Source organism: Piliocolobus tephrosceles, chromosome 20, assembly GCF_002776525.5.
Source record: "Piliocolobus tephrosceles isolate RC106 chromosome 20, ASM277652v3, whole genome shotgun sequence".
Lineage (NCBI taxonomy): Eukaryota > Metazoa > Chordata > Mammalia > Primates > Cercopithecidae > Piliocolobus > Piliocolobus tephrosceles.
The window spans coordinates 16232739-16245700 of record NC_045453.1 but is presented as its reverse complement, the minus strand read 5'-3'; the positions used below and the strand labels follow the sequence as shown (position 1 = coordinate 16245700).

The window sequence follows — 12962 nt, the reverse complement described above, 5'->3', positions numbered from 1 at the left end:
GGATGGGGGTGGGGGCTGTGCGCTGTGCTCTGGATCTAGGACAATGCGGTGTGACCTCCTGCAGCTCTCTACCCTGGGCTCAGGGCCCTGGAGGACTCTGGGATTCTCCAGCAGTGAGGACGGAGGGTGTTCGTAGTTGCAATGGGGGGTTCTGAGGGAGTTCTTCTGCTTACCTTTTCCCCTGCAGTGAGACGTTCTTTCTGACTTTGGGCAGGTAAGATCCGGATGGGGGAGGCGGGGCTGCAGAGGCCAGGTGCCTTCATGCTGGATGTCCAGCCCTCCTGGCCTTCCAGTCACAGCAGCTGCAGCTCCACTCCCCCTCTGCACTCGAGCCCTCTCCCTCCACACTCCAATCAAATCTGATCTGTGTATTCCTTGCCTTGGTCTGGTCTTGTGGGAGGGTGAACAGCGGGGTCTGCAGGCAGCCATCTTACTGACACCACTCTCCCTTTTTTTTTTCTTTCTTTAAATGAGTTGTAGAAGTGTCTAAGTGTGTGTGGTGTGTGTGTTTAAATATATTCTGAATACTGACATTTTGTCAGATATATATGTTTTGGGAATTTTTTTCTCAGTCTGAGAATGGCACATTAATTTTATTTACTTTTTTTTTTGAGACAGAGTTTCACTCTTGTCGCCCAGGCTGGAGTGCAATGGCGCGATCTCGACTTACTGCAACCTCTGCCTCCCAGGTTCAAGTGATTCTCCTGCCTCAGCCTCCCACGTAGTTGGGGTTACAGGTGCCCGCCACCATGCCCAGCTAATTTTTTGTATTTTTGTAGAGATGGGGTTTCACCATGTTGGACAGGCTGATCTCAACCTCCTGACCTCAGATGATCCACCTGCCTTGGCCTCCCAAAGTGTTGGGATTACAGGCGTGAGCCACCGTACCCAGCTTATTTTCTTAAAGATGTCTTTTGACAAACTGAAGTTTTACATTTTGATAAAATGACTTTACACACTTTTTCTTGTATGGTTATTGCTTTCTTAGTACTGCCTGAGAAACTTGCTTAAGAAGCCTGGTCTCCAAGTTGAGAAGGAAGTTTCCTATCATTTCTTCTAGGCGGAGGGTCACTTTTTTTTTTTTTTTCCATATTGAATTTCCAGTTTTCTCAGAACCATTTGTTGAAAACATTTCCTTCCTTCCTTCCTTCCTCTTTATTTTCTTTCTTTTTCATTTTCTTTCTTTTTCTCTCTCTTTCTTTTCCTTCCTTCCTTCCTTTCTTCCTTCCTCCCTTCCTTCCTTCTCTCTTTCTTTCTCCCTTCCTTCCTTCCTTCTTTCTTTTCTTTCTTTCTTTCTCACTTTCTTTCTCTCTTTCTTTCTTTCTTCCTCCCTCTTTCTTGCTGCTTTTTTTTTTTTTTTTTTTTTGAGATGGAGTCTTGTTCTGTTCCCCAGGCTGCAGTACAGTGGCATGATCTCAGCTCTGCAACCTCTGCCTCCCGGGTTCAAGCGATTCTCCTGCCTCAGCCTTCTGAATAGCTGGGACTATAGGCACCTGCCACCATGCCTAGCTAATTTTTGTATTTTTAGTAGAGATGGGGGTTTCATCATGTTGGCCAGGCTGGTCTCAAACTCCTGACCTCAAATGATCTCCCAGCCTTGACCTCCCAAAGTGCTGGGATTAAAGGGATGAGCCACTGCACCTGGCCTAGAAACATTTCCTTTCTTTATTGAATTGCTTTGGTGTTTTTATAAAAAAAAGTAAATCACCCTATAAATGAGGATCTTCTCTGTTCTATTGCATTGATCTATTTATCTATCCTTATGACAGTAACCACAATGCCTTGATTACTGTAGCTTCATTACAAGTCTTTAAATCCAGTTCTATTAGTCCTCCAAATTTGTCTTTCTTTTTCAAGATTACTTTGGATACTTCCAGGTCTTTGTATTTATATATATATTTTGGAACAAGTTTGTCAAATTCCATAAAATGGTCAGATTGGATTACGGTTGGGATGACATTAAATGTATAGATCAATTTTGGGACTAATTGACATCTTAAAAGCACTGAATATTCCAATCAATGCATTTAGTTTCTCTCTCCATTTATTCAACCCTTTAAAAATTTCTCTCAGTAAGATTGTGTGGTTTTTAATGTAGACATTTTTTAATGAAGAGGTTTTAAATGTAAAGGCAATATCTTTTGTTAAATTTATTCCTAAGCATTTCATGTTTTTTGGCATTCTAGTATATAAAATTGTTTTTCTAATTCCATTTTCTAATGTTTCACTGCCAGAACAGAAAAATACAATTGATTTTTGGTACATTGCCTTTGTGTCTACAAATTTGCTAGTTTACATGTTAGTTCCAGCTGATGTTTTATAGATTTCATAAGATTTTCTTTGTAAACAATAATTTCATTTGTGAATAAAGACAATTTACTTCTTTTTTTCCAATCCCAATGTCATTTACTTCTTTACTTGCCTTACCTCATGGGCTAGAATCTGTGATACCATGTTGAACAGAAGTGGTGAAAATGGATATTCTTGCCTTCTTTCCAATCTTAGAGGGAAACTATTCAATATTCAACTACTGCTGGGTGTGGTGGCCCACACCTGTCATCCCAGCACTTTGAGAGGCCTAGGTGGGAGGATCGCTTGAGCCCAGGAGTTTGAGACCAGCCTGGACAAAATAACGAAACCCTATCTCTACAAAAAATCAAAAAATTAACTGGGTGTGGTGGCACATGCCTATAGTCCTAGCTACTTGGGAGGCAGAGGTGGGAGGATCACTCCAGCCTAGGAGATTGAGGCTGCAGTGAGCTGTGATTGTGCCACTGCACTCTAGCCTGGGTGACAAAGCCAGATCCTGTCTTAATTAAAAAAAAAAATAATTAAACTACTAAGTATCACGTTAACTGTAGGCTTCTTGAAGATGTCAATTAATTAGATTGTGGAAGTTCCCTTTTAATTCTGGTTTGCTAAAAGTTATTTCCTTTTTTTTGTTTCATTTTTGAATAACTGACTTTTTTTTAAAATGGTTTTCTTGCTTTATTTCAATGAGTCATTTTTTTTTAGACAGTTAATATGGCTGATTACATTGTTTGACTTTTTGTGAGTTAAATCAACCTTGGATTCCTGAGATATGTCCAATTTGGTCCTCTTTTCTTTCTTTCTTTCTTTCTTTCTTTCTTTCTTTCTTTCTTTCTTTCTTTCTTTCTTTCTTTCTTCATATTGCTGGATTCTATTAGTGATATTTTGTGAAGGAGTTTTGTATTAATATTCAAAAAGAATACAAGTCTGGAATTTTTTTTTTGTATGTGTATGTGATTTCTTTGTTAGGTTTGTCCTCAGAATTCTGCTGGCCTTATAAGATGAGTTGTTAATTGTTCTTTCCATTTTGTGAGTTTGTGAGTGTGTGTGTCAATTCCTCCCTTTTTTTTTTTTTTTGGGAGATGCAGTCTTACTCTGTCGCCCAGGCTGGAGTGCAGTGGTGCAATCTCGGTTCACCACAACCTCCACCTCCTGGGTACAAACAATTCTCCTGCCTCAGCCTTCCGAGTAGTGCTGGGATTACTGGCATGAGCCACTACGCCTGACTGAGTTTATTAATTCTACTGGTCTTTAAAAAAAGAAAAAACAATTTTTGGCTTTGTTAATTTTCTTCTACTGTTTATTTTCTATTTTGTTGATTTCTGCTCTTATTTTTTATTTTTTATAAGACAGGAAGGGTCTTGCTCTGTTGCTCAGGCTGGAGTGCAGTTGTACAATCGTAGCTCATTGCAGCTTTAAACTCACGGATGTAAGTGATCCTCCTGCCTATATTCTGCTTACAGGAAACCTGCTTCACCTATAGGCCCACATAAACTGAAAGTGAGGAGATGGAAAAAGATACCGGTGAAACTGTGAACCAAAAAAAAAAAAAAAAAAAAAAAAAAAAAAAAGGCAGGAATAGCTGTGCTTATATCAGATAAAACAGACTACAAATGAAAGACTGTAAAAAGAGACAAAGTCACTACATAAAGGGGCCAATTCCGAAAGAGGACATAATAATTATAAATACCTGTGCACCAAACACCAAAGCTGCCAAGTACATAAACCAAATATTCATAGACCCAAAGGAAGAGATAGCAGTAAAATAATAGTAGGGGAATTCAACACCTCACTCTCAGGAATGGATATCTAGACAGGAAATCAAAAAAGAACATTGGAGTTTAACTACACATTAGACAAAATAGGCTTCACTGACATTTACAGAATATTTCATCCCAGTTCTGCAGAATACACATTCTTAGACATTCTTTTTTTTTTCTTTTTTTTGGAGATAGAACCTCACTCTGCCATCCAGGCTGGAATGCAGTGACGCAATCTTGATTCACTGCAACCTTTGCCTCCTGGGCTCAAGCAATTCTCATGCCTCAGCCTCCAAGTAGCTGGGATTACAGGAACCTGCTACTGTGCTCAGCTAAGTTTTGCATTTTCAGCAGAGACAGGGTTTTGCTATGTTGCCCAGACTGGTCTTGAACTCCTGACCTCGAGTGATCAAAAATACAAAAATGAGCAGGACATGGTAGCGTGCCCCTGTAGTCCCAGCTACTTGGGAGGTCGAGATGGGAGGATCACTTGAGCGTGGGAAGTGGAGGTTGCAGTGAGCCAAGATCGTGCCATTGCACTCCAGTCTGGGTGACAGAGGGAGACCTTGTCTTAAAAAAACAAAAACAAAAAAACCCAAAAAACAAAACCATGTATACATGGACATAGAGAGTAGAATAATAGATAATGGAATCTCAGAAAAATGGGAGGGTGGGAGAGGGGTGAGGGATGAGAAATTACCTATTGGGTACAATATACATGACTTGGGTGATGTAATCCCAAAGTGCTGGGATTACAGGCATATGCCACCTTGCCCGGCCTGCAGAATACACATTCTTTTCATCAGCACATGGAATATTTTAATTCATTGTTTTTAATTTAAAATTTTTTATTTTTTATAGATTTAGAGGCCATGAGTGCAGTTTTGTGACATGGCTAGATTGTGTAGTGGTGAAGTCTCAGCTTTTAATGTAACCATCACCCAAGTCATGTACATTGTACCCAGTAGGTAATTTCTCATCCCTCACCCCACCTCACCCTCCCAACTTTCTGAGATTCCGTTATCTATTAATCTACTCTCTATGTCCATGTGTACACATTTTTTTTTTTTTTTTGAGACAGGGTCTCCCTCTGTCACCCAGGCTGGAGTACAGTGGCACGATCTTGGCTCACTGCAACCTCTGCCTCCTGGGCTCAAGTGATCCTCCTACCTCAGCCTCCCAAGTAGCTGGGACTACAGGGACGTGCCACCTTCCCCGGCTCATTTTTGTATTTTTTTGTACAGATGGGATTTCAACATGTTGCTCAGGCTGGTCTCCAACTCTTGAGCTCAATTAATCCACCTGCCTTGGCCTCCCAGAGTGCTGGGATTACAGGCATGAGCCACTCCACTGGCCTAATGTTGAGTATTTTAAAATATGTTTGTTGGCCATTTGCATGTCTTCTTTTTTAATTTTTAAAAAAAATTTTAGAGGTAAAGTCTTGCTCTGTTGCCACAGGCTGGAGTACAGTGGTATGATTGTAGCTCACTGCAACCTTCTGGGCTCAAGCCATCCTCTCACTTCAGCCTCCTGAGTAGCTGTGACCACAGGCATGCACCACCATACCTGGCTAACTTAATTTTTTTTTTTTTTTGGGTAGAGATGAGGTCTTGCTATGTTTCTCAGGCTGGTCTTGAACTCCTGGACTCAAGTGATCTTCCCACCTTGGCCTCCCAAAGTGCTGGGATTACAGACATGAGCCACTGTGCTCAACCTGTATGTCTTCTTTTAAAAAGTATCTGTTCATATCCTTCACACACTTTTTAATGGGGTTATTTTGTTGCTGTTGAGTTATTTGAGGTCCCTGTAGATTTTGGATATTAGTCCTTTGTTGGATGTATAGTTTGCAAATAATTTCTCCCATTTTCTAGTTTGGCCATTCTGTTGATTGTTGGTTGCTTCTTTTTACTTTTTATTTATTTTTATTTTTTATTCGAGACAGAATCTCTCTCAGTTGCCCAGGATGGAGTGCAATGGCATGGTCTTGGCTCACTGTGACCTCTGCCTCCTGGCTTCAAGCGATTCTCCCACCTCAGCCTCCTGAATAGCTGGGATTACAGGCATGCACCACCACACCCGGCTAATTTTTGTATTTTTAGTAGAGACGCGGTTTCACTATGTTGGCCATGCTGGTCTGGAACTCCTGACCTCATGATCCGCCCACCTTGGCCTGGGATTATAAGTGTGAGCCACTGTGCCCAGCCTCTGTTGATTGTTTCTTTTGCTGTGCAGAAGATTTTTAGTTTGATATAATTCCATTTGTCTATTTTTGTTTTTGTTGCATATGCTGTTGAGGTCTTGGTTATAAATTCTTTGCCTAGGCCAATGTCCAGAAAAGTTTTTCCTAGGTTTTCTTCTAGAATTTGTATAGTTTCAGGTCTTACATTTAATCCTTTAATCTGTCTTGGTTAATTTTTGTCTATGGTGAGAGATATGGGACCAGTTTCATTCTCCTGCTTATGGCTATCTAATTTTTCCAGCACCATTTTCTGAATAAGGTGTCCTTTCCTCAGTGTATGTTTTTGTTGATTCTGTTGAAGATCAGTTATCAGTAGTATGTGGCTTTATTTCTGGGTTCTCTTTTCTGTTCCATTGGTTGATGTATCTATTTTTATGCCAGTACCATACTGTTTTGGTTGCTGTAGCCTTGTTGTATACTTTAAAGCCAGATAGTGTTATTTTTTGCTTAGGATTGCTTTGGCTAGTTGGACTCTTTTTTGGATCTGTATGGATGTTAACATTGTTTATTCTAATTCTGTGAAAAATAACTTTGGTATTTTGATAGGAATTGCATTGAGTCTGTTGATTGCTTTGGGCAGTATGGTAATTTTAATGATACTGATTCTTTCAATCCATGAGCATGGGCTATTTTTCTATTTGTGTCATCTATAATTTCTTTCATCAGTGTTTTATAGTTTTTAAAATAGAGATATTTAACCTCCTTAGTAAAATGTATTCCTAAGTATTGTTTTTGTAGTTATTGTAAATGGGATTGACTTCTTGATTTGGTTATCTGCTTGATCACTGTTGGTATATAGAAATACTACTGGATTTTATATGTTGCTTTTGTATACTAAAACTTCACTGAATTCATTTATCAAATCTAGGAATGTCTTGGAGGAGTCTTTAAGGTTTTCTAGGTATAAGATCATATAATCAGCGAACAGATAATTTGATTTCCTATTTTCCAGTTTTGATGCCTCTTATTTCTCTTGCCTGCTCTGGCTAGGAAATCCAGATGTTGAATAAGAGTGTGAAAGTAGACATCCTTGTCTCGTTTCAGTTCTTAGGGGGAACATTTCCCCATTTAGTATAATGTTGACTGTGGGTTTGTTTTATATGGCTTTTGTTATTTTGAGGTATGTTTCTTCTATGCCTAGTTTGTTGAGGACTGATGACTCTTATCAAATGCTTTTTCTGTATTTATTGACATAATAATCTGGTTTTTGTTTTTAATCCTATTTATGTGGTCAGTCACATTTACTGATTTGCATATGTTGAACCATCTTTGCATTCCTGCAATAAAACCCACTTGCTCTTGGTGCATTATCTTTTTGATGTGCTGTTGAATTTTGTTGCTAATATTTTGTGAAGGATTTTTGTGTCTGTGTCCATCAAGGATATTGATCTGTAGTTTTCCTTTTTTTGTTGTGTCCTTGCCTGGCTTTGGTATCAGGGTGACAATAACTTTGTAGAATGAGTTATGGAGGGTTCCCCCCTTCTGTTTTTTGGAGTAGTTTCAGTAGAATTGATACTAGTTCTTCTTTGTACATCTGGTAGAATTATTGGGCTGCAAATCCATACAGTCCTGGTTTTTTTTTTTTTTTTTTTTTCTGGTGAGGAGAGATTTCTTTTTTGAGACAGAGGGTCTTGTTCTGTCACCCAGGGTGGAGTGCAGTAACGCATTCATAGTTTAAGGTGGCCTCAAACTCCTGGGCTCAAGCTCAGGCTCCTGAGTAGCTGGGATTGCATGTGTGCTCCATGCATGTGTGTGTTGTTTCTTGTGCATGAATGTCTGTTTCTTTGCATTGAAGGATTAGTTATTTATTCCAGTCTTCTCTGTCTGGCTTGTTTTGTTTTTTTGGGGAGGGGGGATATGTTTGCTTAGAGAGTCTTTGTAATTTACCTGTTAATTATGTTTCTTTTGTTTTTCCCTCTAGGTCACTACCTCCTTTTTGGCACTAGATGGCGCCTTAAGCTCAAGTTTGCCTCAGTTGTAGTAAATCAGATTGCTGCCTGTTCCCAAACGAGGGAGACTCCAAAATGGATAGCCTGGCAGCGTGGGAAGCTTTCTAGGGGTTTGCGAACGGGGAACCTGTGAAACGAACCTCCTCCCATGTGGTGATGATGAACAGCCACTGTGATTTGGCATCTCCTTTGGCCAACGTCCAGAGCAGAGTTTTCTAGGCTGGGGATAGTAAGTCCTGCCTTTCCCGTTTGTCTCCGACTGTCCTCAGGGACATTTCTCTTCCTAGGCACTCTCAATGCTTCCCGTGAGTTGAGGCAGAGGCAGGTCTCCTGCCAAAGAACTCAGGATGGTGGGGAAATAGATTGAACGCCTCAGTCTTACTGTTCCCAGTGTAGGAGCTGTGAGTCAGGGGGAAGATTTCCACGTGTTTGATGCTGGGCAGATTGGAGGGCAGAGCATTATGGATATGGAAGTCTGATGATCCTCTGACTGTCGGCTTAGAGTTTTTTACTTCTTTGTAGTCCCAGGAACTGTCTCATCCTCATATTTGAGTTACGGTATATTGCTGGTGATAATCTTGGTGCTATATATTTGTTTTCGGTTTTCTGTGAGGGATGGGGAGTGAAGACAGCTTGCTTCTGCACTGCCATTTTGGAATTGGGAGTCCAGGTTTTGTTAATTTTTGTTTCATGCATTTTGAAGCTCTATCGTTAGATGCAATTCTGTTCTCTTGATGAAAATGGACCATTTTACCATCATGAAATGTTCCTTTTTATCTCTGTCTTAAAATCTACTCCATTTGAAATTAACCTAGCCCTTATTCTAGCTTTCTTATTCCCTGATTGGATGCTGTATAATGTATCTTTTTTCATCTGTTTCCTTTCAGCTATCTGTATTGTAACATTTAAAGTGTATCTCTTGTAGTTAGGATACAGATTCTCCTTGTTATTTTTTTAAACCCTACCTTCTCTGCTTTTTAGTTGGAGTGTTTAGTCCATTTATAGATAATGTAATTATGGATATAATTTGATATAGGTCTACCATTTTATTACTTGTTTTATATATATATTTTTTTCTCTCTTCATCTTTTTTTTGCCTTCTTATGGGTTAGAACTCCATTTTAATTAGTTAATTGGCATTTTAGCTACACCTCTTTATGTGTTTTAAAGTGGTTGTTTAGTGATTACAATATTCATTCTTAACTTACAGTTTACATTCTACTTAGATCTAAATATTTTACCCACTTCACGCAAAATTTAAGAGCCTTACAACCATACACATCAATTTACCCCCAACCTTTATGCTATATTTTCATACATATTATGTATAAATACATTAAAATTCCCACAATACAATGTTATAATTTTTGTTTTATTTATTTATTTATTTATTTATTTATTTATTTATTTATTTATTTATTTTTTTTGAGGCAGGGTCTTGCTCTGTCGCCCGGACTGGAGTGCAGTGGCCAGATCTCAGCTCACTGCAAGCTCCGCCTCCTGGGTTTAGGCCATTCTCCTGACTCAGCCTCCCGAGTAGCTGAGACTACAGGCGCCCGCCACCTCGCCCGGCTAGTTTTTGTATTTTTAGTAGAGACGGGGTTTCACCGTGTTAGCCAGGATGGTCTCGATCTCCTGACCTCGTGATCCGCCCGTCTCGGCCTCCCAAAGTGCTGGGATTACAGGCTTGAGCCACCGCACCCGGCCTAATTTTTGTTTTAAAGAGTTAGAAGCATTTAGAAATTAAGGATAATGTAATATTTTATATTCACTAAATTAGGCTGTTGTCACACTGCTATAAAGAACTACTGGACACTGGGTAATTTATAAAGAAAACAGGTTTAATTGGCTCACAGTTCTGCAGGCTGTACAGGAAGTATGGCTGGGGAGGCCTCAGGAAACTGACAAACATGGTGGAAGGTGAAGAGGAAGGAGGCACATCTTACATGACTAGAGCAGAGGGAAGAGAAGGAAGGGGCAGGTGCTACACACTGTTGAACAACCAGATCTCATGAGAACTCATTCACTATCATGAGAACAGCAAGGGGGAAGTCTGCCCTCATGATCCAATCACCTCTAACAGGCCCCTCCTCCAACATTGGGGATTATAATTTGACATGAGATTTGGGCAGGGACACAGACCCAAATCATATCACTCAGCAACATGTTTAACATTTTCAGATGTGGAGAAAAAATGACCCCATCTTGGATGTTGATCTTCCATGTTGACTTCTGCTTAACCCCAGTTCTGGGAATGCCTGCAAAATTTCTACTTTACTTACTATTCCTAGTGCAGCAACAGGTCTATCTTGATGTTATTGCAGAACTTATGGGCTATGATGCCTATAGTATTCTTGCCTTTCTGGAGGGTGCCTTTACTTGTCTCTATAGAGCACATACACTCTTGCCCTATGGTATAAAAGCCCTGGGTCTGGGGAGTAACGGTACAGAAATCTATTTTTCTTGCTGCCACCCAAGACTATGCTTCTGCCTATAAGTTCCTACTGACAAACTGGATTTGTCAGCCTCATTCTTTGGCTTCTTGGCTCCTTCTGTATTTGGGTGTCACTTTGCATAGGTGGCCTTTTCACAAAACACCAGGGATTTCACTACTTCTTGAAGATATATGAGTTTCCATCTGTGTCACTTCCCTTCATTTGATGAACTTCATTTAGTGTTTCTTGTAGTGCAGGTCTGCTGAGTGAAGTCTCTTAGTTTTCATTCATTTGAAAATGTTTTTGCTTCATCTTCATTATGGGGGACAGAACTTGAGTGACCCCCAGTGATCCCCACCTTCTGGTATTCACATCCTTGTATAATCTTCTCTCCTTGAGTGTGGGTGGGACTTGTGAATTGCTTCTAAACAATAGAATATGGCAAAAGTGATAGGTTGCCACTGCCATGATATGGTACATTATAAAAGCCTCTGTCTTGCTAGCTGACTCTAGAGTCTCTTTTACTTACTGGCTGTGAGCATGGAGGCTTGCAAAAACTTATCTGAGCCCACCAGGCAAGAAATTTCAGGCAACATCTAGTTGCTCAGCATGGCCTCAGTCTTACAGTCTCAAAGAAATAAATTCTGCCACTAACCTGAGTGAGCTTAGAAGACGATTCATTGTCAGTTCAGCTTCCAGGTGAGAACAGATTCCTGGCTCTGACTTCTAATGTAGAGAAACTGTGAGATAATGTGCATATTTAAAAACCTCTAGGTTGTGGTAATTGTTGCATAGCAACACATTCATCTTCAGGTATATTTTCGTGGATATAGAATTCTGGGTTGACAATTTGTTTTTCTTTTCTTTTCTTTTCTTTTTGGATATAGGGTTTCACTTTGTCACCCAGGCTGGAGTGCAGTGGTGTGATCATGGCTCACTGCAGCCTCAACCTCCTGAGCTCAAGTGATCCTACCGCCTCACCTCCCAAATAGCTGGGACTACAGGTGTGCACCACCATGCTGGCTAATTTTTGTGTTTTTTTCTGTAGAAGCGGGGTTTCACCATGTTGCCTGGGCTTAAAGTTGCTTTTCTGTTGTCTTTTGTTCTCTATTATTTCTGATGTGAAGTCAGAAGTCATTCAAATCATTGTTCCCCATTATGTATTGTGTAAATTTTCTCTGGCTGATATCATGATATTTTCTTTATCTTTGGTTTTCAGCAGTTTGGTCTGATGTATTTATATGTGATTTTCTTTGTATTTTTTCCTGCTTGGGGTTTGTTGAATTTCTTGAATCTATAAATTTATAACTTGCACTAAAAATTTGACCATTATTTCTTCACAAAACTTTTTTTTTTTGAGATGGAATTTCACTCTTTTTGCCCAAGTTGAAGTGCAGGGGTATGATCTTGGCTCACTGAAACTTACGCCTCCTGGGTTCAAGAGATTCTCCTGCCTCAGCCTCCCAAGTAGCTGAGATTGGGATTACAGGCAAGCACCACCATACTTGGCTAATTTTTTATATTTTTAGTAGAGATGGCATTTCACCATGTTGGTCAGACTGGTCGAACTCCTGACCTCAGGTGATCTACTCACCTTGGCCTCCCAAAGTGCTGGGAATATAGGTGTGAGCCACTGGGCCCAGCCCACAAAACTTTCTTGTCCTAATCTTTTCTTACCTTCAAGGACTCCAATGATACAAAGTTAAAACTTTCGATATTGCTCCATAGGTCGTTGAAATTTCACCATTTTTTATTTTTCTATTCTTCAGCTAGGATATTTCTTTTAAAAAAATTTAAAAATTATTTTATAATGCTTCATGAATTTGCATATCATCCTTGTGCAGGGCCATGCTAATCTTCTCTGTATCGTTCCAATTTTAGTATATGTACTGCTGAAGTGACGACAGGTAGGATACTTCTATTGACCTATCTTCAAGTTTGTTGACTCTCTGTCACCTCTTGTCTCCTGTTAAGCCTATCCAGTGAACTTTAAAAAATCCAGATATTGAATTTTTAAATTCTAGCATGTTCATTTGATTCTTTTCTGTAGTTTCTATTTATCTGTTGAAATTTCCTATTTATTCATTTATTTGAAGCATATTTTCAGTCCTTGACTATAGTTATAATGGTTGCTTTAAAGTTATTTTATATTGGTTGGAATTTCTGAGATGCAGATGCCAAGACAGAATTAGAAATACAAAAGATTTATTGTGGAGTGACACCTGTGAAAGAAAATGGGAAGAAGCAGGATTTAAGCAGGGGAGCTGTC

General features: G+C 39.6%; 1 non-coding gene across 1 annotated transcript; it reads right to left on the bottom strand.

Annotated features, from left to right (window-relative positions):
• Positions 1-12492: 12492 nt before the first annotated feature.
• LOC111553328 lies at positions 12493-12595 on the bottom strand. The gene has a single exon (XR_002734902.1). It is a non-coding gene; the product is annotated as a U6 spliceosomal RNA (small nuclear RNA).
• Between the last annotated feature and the right edge of the window lie 367 nt (positions 12596-12962).